Source organism: Camelina sativa, chromosome 12, assembly GCF_000633955.1.
Source record: "Camelina sativa cultivar DH55 chromosome 12, Cs, whole genome shotgun sequence".
NCBI classification, from domain to species: Eukaryota; Viridiplantae; Streptophyta; class Magnoliopsida; order Brassicales; family Brassicaceae; genus Camelina; species Camelina sativa.
In genome coordinates, this window is record NC_025696.1 from 15,444,819 (window position 1) to 15,459,540 (window position 14,722).

The window sequence follows — 14,722 nt, forward strand, 5'->3', positions numbered from 1 at the left end:
GAAATTTGAGAGTTTGAGTTCACGTGTTGATTCCATTGATAAGAGAGTCTCTGCTATTTCTTCTAGCTCTAAGAACAAAGAGTCATGCAATGCTATAACACTCCATGGTGGGATCGAAGATGGGCTGAGTTGGGATGTGATCAACTCATGTTTGGCTTCCGCAGAGACGGAATCGATCAATCCTGAGACTAGACCAGCCGGTCCCATCCATTCTGATAATTCGAGTTTGATCTCCTGAGAAGTTGGATCGACTGATCTCCCTTATAGATTGATCGATCCCATCATTAATGCAGAACCAGTTTCAAAAAGTCCCAGATCAACCGCTCCACGTCCAGACCAGTCGGTCCCTGTTGCAGGTATGGGAAAACCCAGCTCATTTGTTCCTGATGCAGAGTCCAAGGAATCACTTCTTGTGGAACCAAAGCCCTATAGGCCACAAATTCCTTTTCCTAGAAGACATGTGAAGAAACCTCTGGATGAAGAAAAGTATGGTCGGTACAAAGAAGCTATAAGTGAGTTTATTGCTGACATTCCCTTTACAGAGGCAGTAAAGCATATCTCTTTGTTTAAGAAGGTTTACAATGATGTTGTGGTTGAAGAAAAGGATTTGGTGGAGGTTAAAGCGTTTTTGGCTTGAGAGAAGAACATTCATGCTCCATCTTTGAAAAGACTACCCAAGTTAGAAGATCTAGGAAAATTTGTTGTTCCATGCTCTATCTTAGGAGTGAACTTTGAGGATTCCCTTTGTGATACTGGATCCAGTGTGAATGTAATGTCTAAGGCTGTTGCAGAGAGGTTGGAGATTGATGATATGAAGGCTTCTGAGGTCTCTCTTAAATTTGAAATGTTGTCACCACTCCACAAGGATTCATTAACAATTTAGATGTTCGAGTTGGGAATTGCTTGGTTGCTACAGATTTTCATGTTGTGGAAATGAGCGAGGGTTCTGTTATGCCTTTGATTCTTAGGAGACCGTTCTTAGCAACAGTGGGAGCAGTTGTTGATTTGCCTAATAAGAGGATAACCTTCTCTAACATTGATGATAAGGTCTTCTACAACGCAATCACTGCAAATGAAGCTATACAACATGGCTCTTGTCTAGTTGTAGAACATGAGAAGGAGGTGGATGTCATGATAATGGGAGAGAGTGCTGATAAGAATTAGGTCAACGAAGTCCTGGATGGAGACACTCATTCTTCTGAGAATAGGTCTAAGAAGGTTAAGAAGAGAGATAAGCCGAAGATAGAGAGAGTAATACCAGATCTTCACATAACCTTGGTACCATAGAAATATGTTAGAGACACTATTGAGTATAAGGTGAAGTGCAAATGAAAATCTCGACCTTTCTCTAAAGTTAAAGCCATCCTTACTCCAGAGTTTAAAGAAAAAGGCCAAGAAGCAATGGTAGGTATGTTGAAAATTGTTCTAGAGCTTAAGCTGACGGATTGGAGAGCTTGTTCTGATATGAGTTCTCATCCTCCCATCACTTGACACCTAAAACCACGGTCAAGCTATAGACCTTAAACAAGCGCTTATGGGAGGCAACCCATAGGGTTTGTTCTTGCTTACCCTTTTATTTTTATTTGTCTTAGGATTTTGGTTTTATTTTTAGGATTTATTACGATGAAATCACGTTCGGTGTTAAGTGTTTTCAGGAACAGGTTCCAAACGCAGAATATGCGAATTTTTTTGTTCCATGAGCTTAGGATCGATCAGTCCTCCTTAAAGATTGATCGATCCCGTTGGTTTTCTGCGGGTATCCAAGTTCAATAATGTGACAGATCAGTCGATCCCATTCTGAGACTGATCGGTCCCCACCCTTGCCAACACCACTCCAACACCAGATGCGAGATCATCGATTTTTCATTCTTTTCCTTTCTTTTTATTTTTCAATTTTCTTATTTTCTTTGTCGGACTCATTCTTTTCTTGGCTTTGCTTTTACACCGGGACGGTGTGAAGTAAGTCCGGAGGAGGGATGTCTCCAAGTTACTAATGTCGTTTTCTTTGGTTGTTTCCTTTTGATTTTCGAGTCTTTGAGTCATTTTCTTATTTTTTTTCATCGAGTCTAAAAAAAACAAAAATTGGAAAACTAAGATCATTTCTAGGAATCTTTTGCTTTGACCTAACACTCTTATGATTGCTTTAGTACTTTTGATTTTTGAATGAAGCTTGGAATGAACATGAGCAGCCTCAACACGCCCGAAAAGACCCTCACCAAAGAGAACATTAAGTTGATCCGACGTTGTCTCTAGCTTTGTAATGACTTAACCGGATTTAACTTCTTGCCTTGGGACTTGGTATGCATCAGACAAGACTCCTCCCTTAAGCCTTACAAGACATGCATCTCCTCGCAAAGTATGCTTCCCCTCTCCCTTCCCTTCAATACTCAATAAAAAAAAAGTAAAGAAGAAAGAAAGAAGAAGAAGAGGATAAAGGTAATAAAGAAGTGAACCGAGGGTTGTGCGTAAACCCGTGCATCTTTCAAAATTCATGGAAACCTGTCCGCAAGAAAAGAGCAAAGGATTGATAAAAAAAATACAATGATACCCTAGAAAATTAGGGAGAAATCAATCCTTTGGAAGTGAGAAAAGAGAGAGGAAATGAAGCATATGTAGGAAGTCTTGGGCAATAAAAGGTTGAAGGAGTCAATAAGTTCGGTGATCGATATTCCCTCAGCGAGACCACACATTTTCATTAATCTGATTTAGAGAGACAACAATGAGGATGCTGAAGGTTCTTTAAAGTGTGGAGTTCAGAGTAGGGAGTGTTGATCCTAATCATGGGCAGAGTACAAAAAGTAGTTCTTAATTTGATTTGATGAAGAGTGCAAAGAAGAGGTTCCCAAGAATATGTGAGTTTCCACTTTCAAACATTTTCTCTGTTCTTGAGTCTTTGAATGTTCTTGCTTGAGGACAAGCAAAGATTCAAGTCCGGGGGAATTGATGTGTCTGCATTTTATAAGATTTTACCCACAGTTTTTATATTTGTTTTGAGTCATTTATTAAGTCCAAGTGTGTTTTTAGAGTCTTTTTAGTCTTTTGTGAATCTGTACAGGTTTTAGACTACTTTGGAAGGAAACTGAGTGTTTTGGGGATGAAAACAAGTATCTGAAGCCAATTTGGTGAAGACTGATCGAAATAGCAAGCAGATGGAGCAAACAGAGAAAAGCATCCAAGATCGGCTGATCCGCATTCGGGATCGACCAGTCCCCGTACCCGACTCAAGTTTTCCTTTTTCGTTTTAAACCAACTTTTAGGATTTTATTTTGATATTTAAGTTAGAGGCTCGGCCTCCAGAGACATAATCTTTTATTTTCTGAGATTATTTTGTATTGAGAGCTGAAAGGAGAAGATCTCTAATCCTTCTTGACACTTTGGAGAAGATTTCTAAACCCTATTTCTTATTTCTCTTTGCAATTCAATTATGTTTTCTTCATCTTTGATTTGCTGTTTCTGCTTCTCCATGTCTGAGTAGTTTCTCAATTGGGTTTAGGGTTTCAGAAGGGTTTCTATGATTAATTGATGCTAGGTTTGTTAGATTTGGGATTGATCTATTTTGTTCTTCATCTATTGTTGTTCTTAAAGCTTAAACTAGATTAGCTACCTAGTTTATGATTGTAGGTTTAATTCATTGTGGCACCAAAAGTGTTGTTGAGTTGCTGGAAAAGAACTTAGGTGAGCAAGGTGGACCTTAGCCAACAGAAGTTGAAGTTGAGGCATCTTGTGAACTAATCAAACCTGAACCTATTAATGCTTGCTTGATTTGCTGGATTCAAACGAAAGTTTAGGATTTAGTAAATTTATAGCTTAGATAGTTATCGCTGCNTTTTAAACCAACTTTTAGGATTTTATTTTGATATTTAAGTTAGAGGCTCGGCCTCCAGAGACATAATCTTTTATTTTCTGAGATTATTTTGTATTGAGAGCTGAAAGGAGAAGATCTCTAATCCTTCTTGACACTTTGGAGAAGATTTCTAAACCCTATTTCTTATTTCTCTTTGCAATTCAATTATGTTTTCTTCATCTTTGATTTGCTGTTTCTGCTTCTCCATGTCTGAGTAGTTTCTCAATTGGGTTTAGGGTTTCAGAAGGGTTTCTATGATTAATTGATGCTAGGTTTGTTAGATTTGGGATTGATCTATTTTGTTCTTCATCTATTGTTGTTCTTAAAGCTTAAACTAGATTAGCTACCTAGTTTATGATTGTAGGTTTAATTCATTGTGGCACCAAAAGTGTTGTTGAGTTGCTGGAAAAGAACTTAGGTGAGCAAGGTGGACCTTAGCCAACAGAAGTTGAAGTTGAGGCATCTTGTGAACTAATCAAACCTGAACCTATTAATGCTTGCTTGATTTGCTGGATTCAAACGAAAGTTTAGGATTTAGTAAATTTATAGCTTAGATAGTTATCGCTGCGGAAGTAAGATAGCTTTACAAACGTGATTTGAGTTCAAGAATTGTGTTTAATGCATCCCTATCTAATCATCTAAATTCGTGATCATAACCCCTAATCATTCCCTGCACCCAATGCTTTTATTTATTGATTTAAAACTCTCTTTTATTTACTGCTTTGTTAGTGACTTTCAAACACAAACTTCTTTTGTCTTAGCTATATTTGATCTTGACAATTTCATAGTGCAATTGCTTGGTCTCTGTGGATTCGATCCTAAAGTGTTACAACGACACTACTAGATCGTGGTTGAGTGCACCTTGGGTTTTAATTGAGCCGTTGATCAGTGATCATGATCAACTTCTTCAATTACCATGGATTTTATGGACAATCTAGAAGGTCATAAATGAAAAAAAATTTCAAAGTTTAGAGATCAAGGCAAATGATATAATTTCTAAGGATTTGGGTGATAAGTTAGCCTGGGAAGAAGTGCTCTCTTTTACGGCGGTCATGTCAGCTCCATCTCTGTCTTCGGATGTCTAGGTTTCTTCACCTTGTTGTTAGATTGATGGTTCTTGGAAAACAACCAATGTGCATTCAGGATTGGGCTGGTTGTGTTTCGTTGGTGAGGAGCGAACCTTTTTGTTGGGGCCAAGTGTCTAAGATGGAGCTTCTACCCCTGTATTCAGAGTTAGAAGCGTTGTTGTGGGTTATGGAGCAGATACGTGTTGAGTTACTCTCTATGGTGAAGTCTCCTGAATATTGGCCGTCCTTCTCCAATTTGCTCGATGAGTTTAACGCGCTAGAGTCTTTCTCACTATTCTCCATCTCTTGGATCCCGCGTGCGTCAAATTCTAAGGCAAATTGTCTTCCCCGTGCTTTGCATTCTCTTATTTCTGAAGTTTCTTTTATAAACTCCTTCCCTCCGGATTGGGCAACTAACCGAGGAATTTCCTTTTAATTTATTGTTTGGTTGAAAAAAAAATAGATACACTTTAAGTTAAAAAAAATAGTTGTAAATCAGTTCAAAGTTATTAAAATTAAATTAATTTTAACAAAGAATATATATTTAATTTTTTTTTGTAAGTAAAAACAATTTATAAAAGTAAAAAGATAAAATTTTAGTTATAGAAAATAGTTGTTTTTTCTTTTTTTTTTTTCCTATAATAAGCTAATGTATATTCATTTACAAATCTACTGTTTATATTACCACTAAAAGTGTATTTGTATACACAAATATATTTTACTGTTAAAATATACTCTTTAGTTTTTACTACTACCAAGAAATTGTCTTTATGAACACATTAAAAAACCTATTATGTCTCTTCACTTTAACATTTTTATAGTTACAAAATCGCATATGTTAATCTTACATACTCCTATCTTATATATTAAAATAACAATCATTTTGAATAAATTATTTGATTAGTGAAAAAAATATGAGAAGATCTATTTTTATTTTTACTTTTTTTACTTGAACAATCTTTTTCTATATGTAAAGGTGAGTATTTTTAACATTTTTTAGAAACAGTAATTAATTGTATAATTTTTACAATCATTTTTATCTTATATAAAAAGTAATCATTTTTCTTGTAAAATTAACAACTTAAAATTAAAATAAGTAAACAATATTATAATTTCAAATTTTATGATATATATATATATATATATGAAAGGACCGACCTTTTTTTAAAAAAAATAAAAAATAATAATAAATATAATATAGTAAATAAACTACAACTAGTGGTCCCATATCCACTAGCCACCTAACCACAATCACAATCAACAGAGGAATAACAATACCAATAACAATGTCCAATAATATCCAATAATAAAACCAATACTATAGCATAAGCAATATCCAATAACAAGATAACCAATAATCCAATATCCAATCATCAGAAAACATGAAACCAGCAACCTAACAATGTTTCTAATGACTCAACTCTAGCAACCTAACAATGCCAGACAACATCCAATCGAGTCCCTAGAACATCCTCCTCTTCATTGCCTTGATTCCACGATCACACTTTGCCTTTACTTGCACCACAAACACATATTGAGATGCATGAGTATTTGATAAACACTCAGTGAGGCAATCCTCCCATCTACTGGGCTATACACACAAGCAACAGTGATTCCAATGTTCCAAACAAACAACAAACAAAACAAACAAACCAGAAAATCAAACATCGTCTCGCTGGAAGAGAGGTGTCGACCGACACCGGCCAAGTGTCGACCGATACTGGCCTTGGTGTCGATCGACACTACCCCACAGTGTCGATCAATGCCCAATTTGCTTGTGTCGACCGACACCAAGTGGTGTCAATCGACACTCCCTCTGCAATCGCGATCCGTTCGAAGCTGAGAGTCGAATCTCGCTCCCAATCTCCTCCAAATCGCCCAATACTCATAACCCAAGCCAAATACATCCATAGGAACCTGTAGCAACCAATCCCAGCAAGAAAAACACACAAAGCAACAACAAACAAGCAAGAACAAGGAAATCAAAGGCTTAGATTAGCCATGATCATGCACTCACCTCTTTGTAGGAAGATTAAGACCAATAGCAACGAATCCAACCCTCCTAGCAAGCTTCTAGATCCTTCCTAGCTCCAAAAATCTCAAGAACAGCCAGGAATCTCACCAATCTCTCTCAAAATCTCAGGAACAATTCTTTTCTCTCCTTTCTCTCAAAAACAACAAAGCGGCAACAAAATAAACTTCCAAACCCTTCTTGTGTCGAAACCCACTTAAATAACCCGGTTCAATGGTTTCCTAAAACCACACCGAACCAAATCGATGAAAAACTCAATCTGGTCGAACCAGAATTTAGTGGTGTCGACCGACACCCCCTTGGTGTCGATCGACACCCATCCCCAAAAACTAATTTTTTGTTTGCGCATGTTACAATTCTACCCCACCAATCTAGATTCGTCCTCGAATCTCGAACAACCATCAGCCAAGGACTCCCGTGCAACCGTCTCCACGGCCCGCACTCCTCCGACCGATCTATAGAAGGTCACCTCTAGGCGATAGACTAACGCTCCAGGCGTCATTTGCTCTTGACTTTTGGACTTTCCTTTTCTCATAGGCCTAAACCTTGAGTTTTTATTGGCTCCTCATTAGATCTAAGTATGCATGCCATAATATTGGCTTCTCATCGGGCCCAAACCCGCATGCCATACTATATAAGGAAAAATCCAACTCGTCTCTCGGGTTGCCACCCTACAGCGCGCCCCCGGATCGTCATCCGAAATCGATATACCAACCATATTCCCAAGCCACAAAGTCTCAGAATATGGCAGTACTAGGAGAACCTAGGTCTTCCAAGAGTCGCGAGCAAACAATTCTGAACACGTCTGAGTCCTACCCCTGTCGAGGTTTCCTTCCCGTGGCTCGCGTAAAACATCTCAATGTCCTACCAACCACATATCCCCTCACTGGAATACCTCATGACCACACAAGGATCATATACATGCCACAAGGGCCGCCACAAAGGCCAAATAAATGTCCTAAACAGGACCGCCACCAAGGCCAAACAAATGTCCTAAACACGACCGCTACCAAGGCCAAACAAATGTTCTAAACAGGACTGCCACCAAGGCCAAACAAATGTCCTAAATAGGACCGCAACCAAGGCCACTCGTCCCGAAGTACCGTCACAAAGACCATCTGTCCCAATGGACCGCCTAAACAGGCACTCTGGCTAAACAGCCTGCCACAAAGGCCACAAAATTTTCTAAACAGCCCACCACAAAGGCCACACAATGGCTAAACAGCCCGCCACAAAGGCCACACAATGGCTAAACAGCACGCCACAAAGGCCACACAATGTCTAAAAAGACCGCCACACACGGGCACACTAACTCAAAAGTCCGCCACTAAGGCCACACAAGCCCCTCCAAGGCTCTTCACCGCTAAAATAGACAAATTCTAACTCCCGTAAAACTTTTCATTTTTGGAAACTTTCCACTTTTGGAAACTTCTATTTCAGGAAACTTTTCCCAAAACCCCGCCTCATGGAAACTTTGTACCCCGAGCACCACCTCATCTTGTTACTGAGTCGCACAACCAACCACCCCAAGCGATCGAGTAACAAGAGAGATGGGCTGGAATACTCCATTCCCGTTCCAGCCACGGATTACAGATGGGACCTAGCTAGACAAGTTCAAGTCGCGGCTTGCTTCTCATACCACTTCTTAAACCTTGCCTTCATCTTCGCCTCAGGCTCCTAAGTCTGCTCCTCAACACCATCACAGTCCCACATGACTCTCATCAAAGGAATCTTCTTCTTCCGAAGTTCCTTGATCCTCCTCTCGAGAACCCTCACTGGTCTCGCCTCCAATGTCATGTTAGGCTGAAGATCCTTAGGAATCTTAGCCAACACCTGCTCTCCCTCACGGAGACACTTTCGCAACATAGAAATGTGGAACACCTTGTGGAAAACGCACGCATAACCTCAGGCAACTCCAGCCTATATGCTACCGGTCCCACCCGCTCAATCACTCTGAACGGACCCATGTACCTCGGACTCAACTTAGTCTCTGACAATGACCTGTTCGGACCCCGCAACATGGCCATCTTGAGATACACTCTGTCTCCTACCTGAAACTCAAGATCTCTCCTCCTCCTATCAGATAACTCCTCTGCCTATCCTGAGCCTCCTTCATGTTCAGCTTGACAACCCGAATCTTCTCTGAGGTCTCCTGAACAAAACTAGCACCAAACATGCTCCACTCCCCCACCTGAGTCCAGCATAACGGTGTACATGGTCTCCCATACAAAGCCTCATAAGGAGCCATCTTAATACTCGCCTGATAACTATTGTTGTAAGCAAAATCTACCAGGTTCAGGTGATCTGCCCAATGGCCACCCCAATCCAACACACACATCCTCAGCAAATCCTCCAGTGTCAGGATCGTCCTCTCAGACTGTCCATCTGTCTGGGGATGATAAGCTGTACTCATATGCACCTTAGTGCCCATCTCTGCCTGAAATGCCTTCCAGAACACCGAAGTGAACTTAGAATCCCTGTCAGACACAATGCTCGCTGGCACCCCATGCAATCTGACTATCTCTCTCACATACTTCTTAGCCAAGACCGCTGCTCCATCAGTCTTCTTAATGGCCAGAAAATGTGCTGACTTAGTCAACCGGTCCACAATGACCCAAATAGCATCAAAGGTCCGTGACACTGGCAATCCTACCACAAAATCCATGGTGATCATATCCCACTTCCACTCAGGAATGGGTAAACTCTTCAGTAACCCGCCAGGAACCTGATGCTCAGCCTTCACTAGCTGACACACATCACACCTCGAAACCCAACTAGCCACATCCTTCTTCATCCCGACCCAATGATAGTACCTCTTGAGGTCACGGTACATCTTAGTCGCTCCTGGATGAATAGAAAACTTGCTCGCATGAGCCTCTCTCAGAATCTCCTGCCTCAACTCCTCATCCTTGGGCACGCAAACCCGACCGTGCACCAAGATAGTACCATTATCCGTGACTTGATACTCTGAATCCACATCCTTTGAGGCATTCACCATCCCGGTTCAATGGTTTCCTAAAACTATACCGAACCAAATCGATTAAAAACTCAATCTGGTCGAACCAGAATTTAGTGGTGTCGACCGACACCCCCTTGGTGTCGATCGACACCCATCCCCAGAAACCAATTTTTGGTTTGCGGATGTTACAATATATATATATATATATATATATATATATATATATGTATATATATAATTGATCTTATAATTAGATTTTAAATGAAATTTAACAAAAAATATATATTTAGTTCTTTTCGTAAGTAAAAAAATGTATAAAAGTAAAGAGATAATACACTAATGTATATCCATTTTCAAATCTACTATCTACATTACCACTAAAAGTGTATTTGTACACACCACTGTTAAAATATACTCTTTACTACTACCAACAAATTGTCTTTATGAACACATTAAATAATCTATTATATGGTCAAGTGTCTACAACGGAGCCCCTCCCCCCTGCATTCGGAGTTAGAAGCATTGTTGTGGGCCATTGAGCGGATAAGTGCTGCAGGGATCGCTTGTCAACGTTTCGAGACTGATTGTGCTGAGTTACTCACTATGGTGTAGTACCCTTAATATTAGCCGTCCTTCTCCAACCTGCTCGATGAGTTTAACTCGCTGGAGTCCTTCCCACTATTCTCCATCTCTTGGATCCCGCGCGCGTCAAATACGAAGGTGGATTGTCTTGTCCGTGCTTCACGTTCTCTTATCTCTGAAGTTTCTTTTGTAAACCCCTTCCCTCCGGCTTGGACAACTAACCAAGGGATTTCCTTTTAATTTATTGTTTGGTTGAAAAAATAAATAAATAGATATACTTTTAGTTAAAGAAAATAGTTGTAGACGAGTTCAAAGTTATTAAAATTAAATTAAAAATTTAACAAGGAATATATATTTAATTTTTTTTGTAAGTAAAAACAATGTATAAAAGTAAAGATAAATTTTTAGTTATATAAAATAGCTGGTTTTTTTTTGCTATAATACACTAATGTATATCCATTTACAAATCTACTATCTACATTACCACTAAAAGTGTATTTGTATACACAAATATTTTTTACTGTTAAAATATACTCTTTAGTCTTTACAACCAACAAATTGTCTTTATAGACACATAAAATAACATATTTGTTATATGTCGCCACTTTAACATTTTTACAGTTACAAAAATGCATATGTTAATCTTATATACTCCTATCTTATATATTACAATAACAATCTTTTTGAATAAATTATTTGATTGATGAAAAAAATATGAGACGATCTATTTTTATTTATTATTTTTTTTTAGTTCAATTATTTTTTCTTTATATAAAGATGTGTATTTACATTTTTCTAGAAACAGCAATTAATCTTTATGGTAGGTTTTGAATTTTTATAAAATTGTGCATATCAGAAAATCAATTTAATATTAATAATATCTTTATTAGCAAGATTAATATATATCAAAAATTAATATATAAATGATTCAATCGGTTATTGTTATCACACATATTTTTTTATCATCCAACTATTTACATTTGTAATTCAATATTTTATATTTAAATATTTATTTGGACAATGCTAAAAAAGCATTTGGGCTTTTTAGTTGATCAAAATATTGAAGACTTTTTTAAAAAAGGACATGATAGGTTTTCACTGAAATGATTTTAAAATATTATCCTTAAGATAAGTAATTATAAAAATAACAAAAAAATAAATAACAATCAATCTCGCGTAAAGCACAGATAAAAAGGACGTGATCGCAGGACGCGACCTCAGCCAAGAAGACCAAGACACGCCGGACGCGACCAGGGCAACCTCTTCAGACGTGGCCAAGGCTCCAACGATCCTCCCCGGAGCCACCACACGTTCCAAGAGCTCAGCAAAGGCGGCCAAACAGCGGCTCAACCTATTTGTCCGAACCTACGTCCGACACCAGCCACCCAACGAAGACTCCGAAGGCTCAGTCCGCTTAGTCTTCACTCTTACCCAAGAGTGAGGACGGTCAAGTCGTTAAGCGAGGAAGTGTACTCTTTTTCCTCACTCCGGGTTTGTCCCAATGGGTTTACCGGAGGAGGTTTTAACGAGGCATGGAGCTAAAACGCAAAACGCCTAAAGGCTAAGTTGCTTCACGCGCAAGGCCAAGGCGGTTATCTCTCTTTCCCTCTTATTTTTGGTTTAATTTTGAACTTGAGAATATTCTCTTTTGATCCTATGTTTGTGAACGTTGGAGAGTGTTTGTGGCTAAGCGTGTTAGTCAAAAGGTGGCGATGTGTTCTCTTTGTAAAGGGGACACGTCAAAAGGACGATGTGCGGATCAAGATGAATCCGCGTGTCCTTAAGCTCCTATCTAGACCTAGCTATTTAAACTCTCCTTAAGCCCTTGTTCCTCCTTAGACTTGTATGAAAATAAAACTTTTCCTCAAGAGAGATTCTTGAAACTTGTCTCACTCTTCTCTTTCTTCAATCCGGGATTGAACCTTGAGAAAACCCTAACAAGTCGCGAACCGGGTTCGCCCTTGTTAGCGACCGTATCAAGAGGAGAGCCAAACCTCTTGTGTCGTCAAACGATCCATCCGTATTTTCTCTCATCACGTTTCCATCTGTCCTCTTTCATCTTTCTCGAGTCCCCTCGAATCACCTCAAGTCTTTCCCGCTATCGTTTCCCTCGAAGACGTCCACCCGCTCGTCCCGCATCCGTACTGTCCGATTGAACCGTTCGCGGCTTCCCGGAGTATCTCCTGAACGGCTCGTTTGAATTCCTTCAAACTCCGTTTCCCTCGTTTGATTCTCCCCTAGATCCGAAGCCCAGAACCTCGGCCGTGAAAAGTTTCACCGACTGAAAGTTGGCCGAGAGCTCAAGCCGCGTCCGTACCGCGAACGTACCGTGACCGTGTCCTCGGGTCACATCATTGTAACTCGATTAGGATCCATCCATGTTATTTAGTTTTAATAGAATTTAAATTAAAATTTTTTTATTGTAAAAGATTTGTATTCAAAGTTTTTTTTTAATAAAACAAAAGAGAATTTTTTAGTTAGTGAGTAGAGTTATTTACATATATCATATAGCGCTAATATCATATATATTTTTTCATTGAAAAAACTACCTTTTTTTTACAACCAAACTATTTACTTATATACATCTAAAATTTACTAATTAACATTTATTACAAAAATCTAGTAATGTCAAATTTTCTATCACCAAAATTGTTGCCAAATATTCACCACTATCAATAATAATTTTGCCAATTTTTTTTGAAAAAACTTAATTCAACAATTATCTCCTCAATTATGATTATATAATTTTCTAAAAAAATTATTATATAAATTTCTATTAAAAATACTATATTTTCCCACACAACATCGGTGTTAAAAAAGCATGTGGTGTAGAGTGACTCTTTCCCATTTTCCTAGACTCGTGGAATTGGGATGCCTCTCACGATAAACAAAATACCAAAAGTTGTTATCTGCGAAGAAGTTGTTCCCAAGGTTTTGACCCACGGTCGGATCACGCATGTAGAAGTGATGAAATCTTATCAAAGAGTTTGGCAAATTTTGCGGAATCAGCTGCCTTAGGACATACCTCATCACTGCTGTTGCAAGAGCATCCTTCGTGCAGTATTTTGTAACGAACTGTATCCTCGTTGCAAGCAATGCAAAACTCATAGTGTATTTACATAGGATCAACTTCAAATTCATCTCATCTTCAATATTTTTAGTTAATAAATTTAGAATTAACATATGTCAACATCTGAATGATACAATTGACATATGTCACGATCTTATTAATCAGTAATTTTGACATCAAGCTTTTATATAATAAGATATTCCTAAGTATATAATATTATTATTTCTACCGTATGTTTCCCTTTCTGCAAATTCTCATTGGTATGGTAAAACAGAAAAAGAAACACTTAAAATCGAGTTTAATGCAATTTAACTGAAATTTATTAATTAGTATGATAGGCCAAATTTGACCAATAGAAAAAATGCATACTTATGAGATATCGAATCACTTAATTCAACTGGTTGGTCGACTTATATTTATTTTAGTTCAATACCGAAGTTTTAACGAAAGATAGCAAATCTTGAAAAAAAAAAAAAACACAGGCTCCGTCCGCGGCTTTTTACTTTTTCCGATCGAAAAATACTTAGGTTCACCCTACCTCTCTATTCACCCCCTCTTCTCTCAGCCAATCAGAATCTTCCATCTAATATTTTATTTCAAAAATAAATTAAAATTAAATTAAAAAGCAAACCAAATTAAGGAAACAAATTATGTATACTTTTAATTAAGGAAAATTAAATATTGGCTTGGTTTAGATTTTTAAACTTAGAATAAAATTATGTCGGTTTGGGTTTACAAATGAAGTGGTTAGGGTTTAGATTTTACAATTAAAACGAAATTATATGTCGGTTTGGGTTTACAAATGAGGTGGTTAGGGTTTAGATTTTACAATTAGAACGAAATTATATGTCGGTTTGGGTTCACAAATGAGATAGTTAGGGTTTAGATTTTACAAGTAGAACAAAATAATATGTCGGTTTGGGTTCACAAATGAGATGTTAGGGTTTAGATTTCACAATTAGAACGAAATTATATGTCGGTTTGGGTTCACAAATAAGATGGTTAGGGTTTAGATTTTATAAGTAGAACGAAATTATATACGGTTTGGGTTCACAAATGAGATGGTTAGAGTTTAGATTTTATATATGTCGGGGGATTTATTAAAGTGCGATTTAAGTTTTTTAATTTTATAATAATGTATACAGATTTTATTGCCTTATTTTATTAG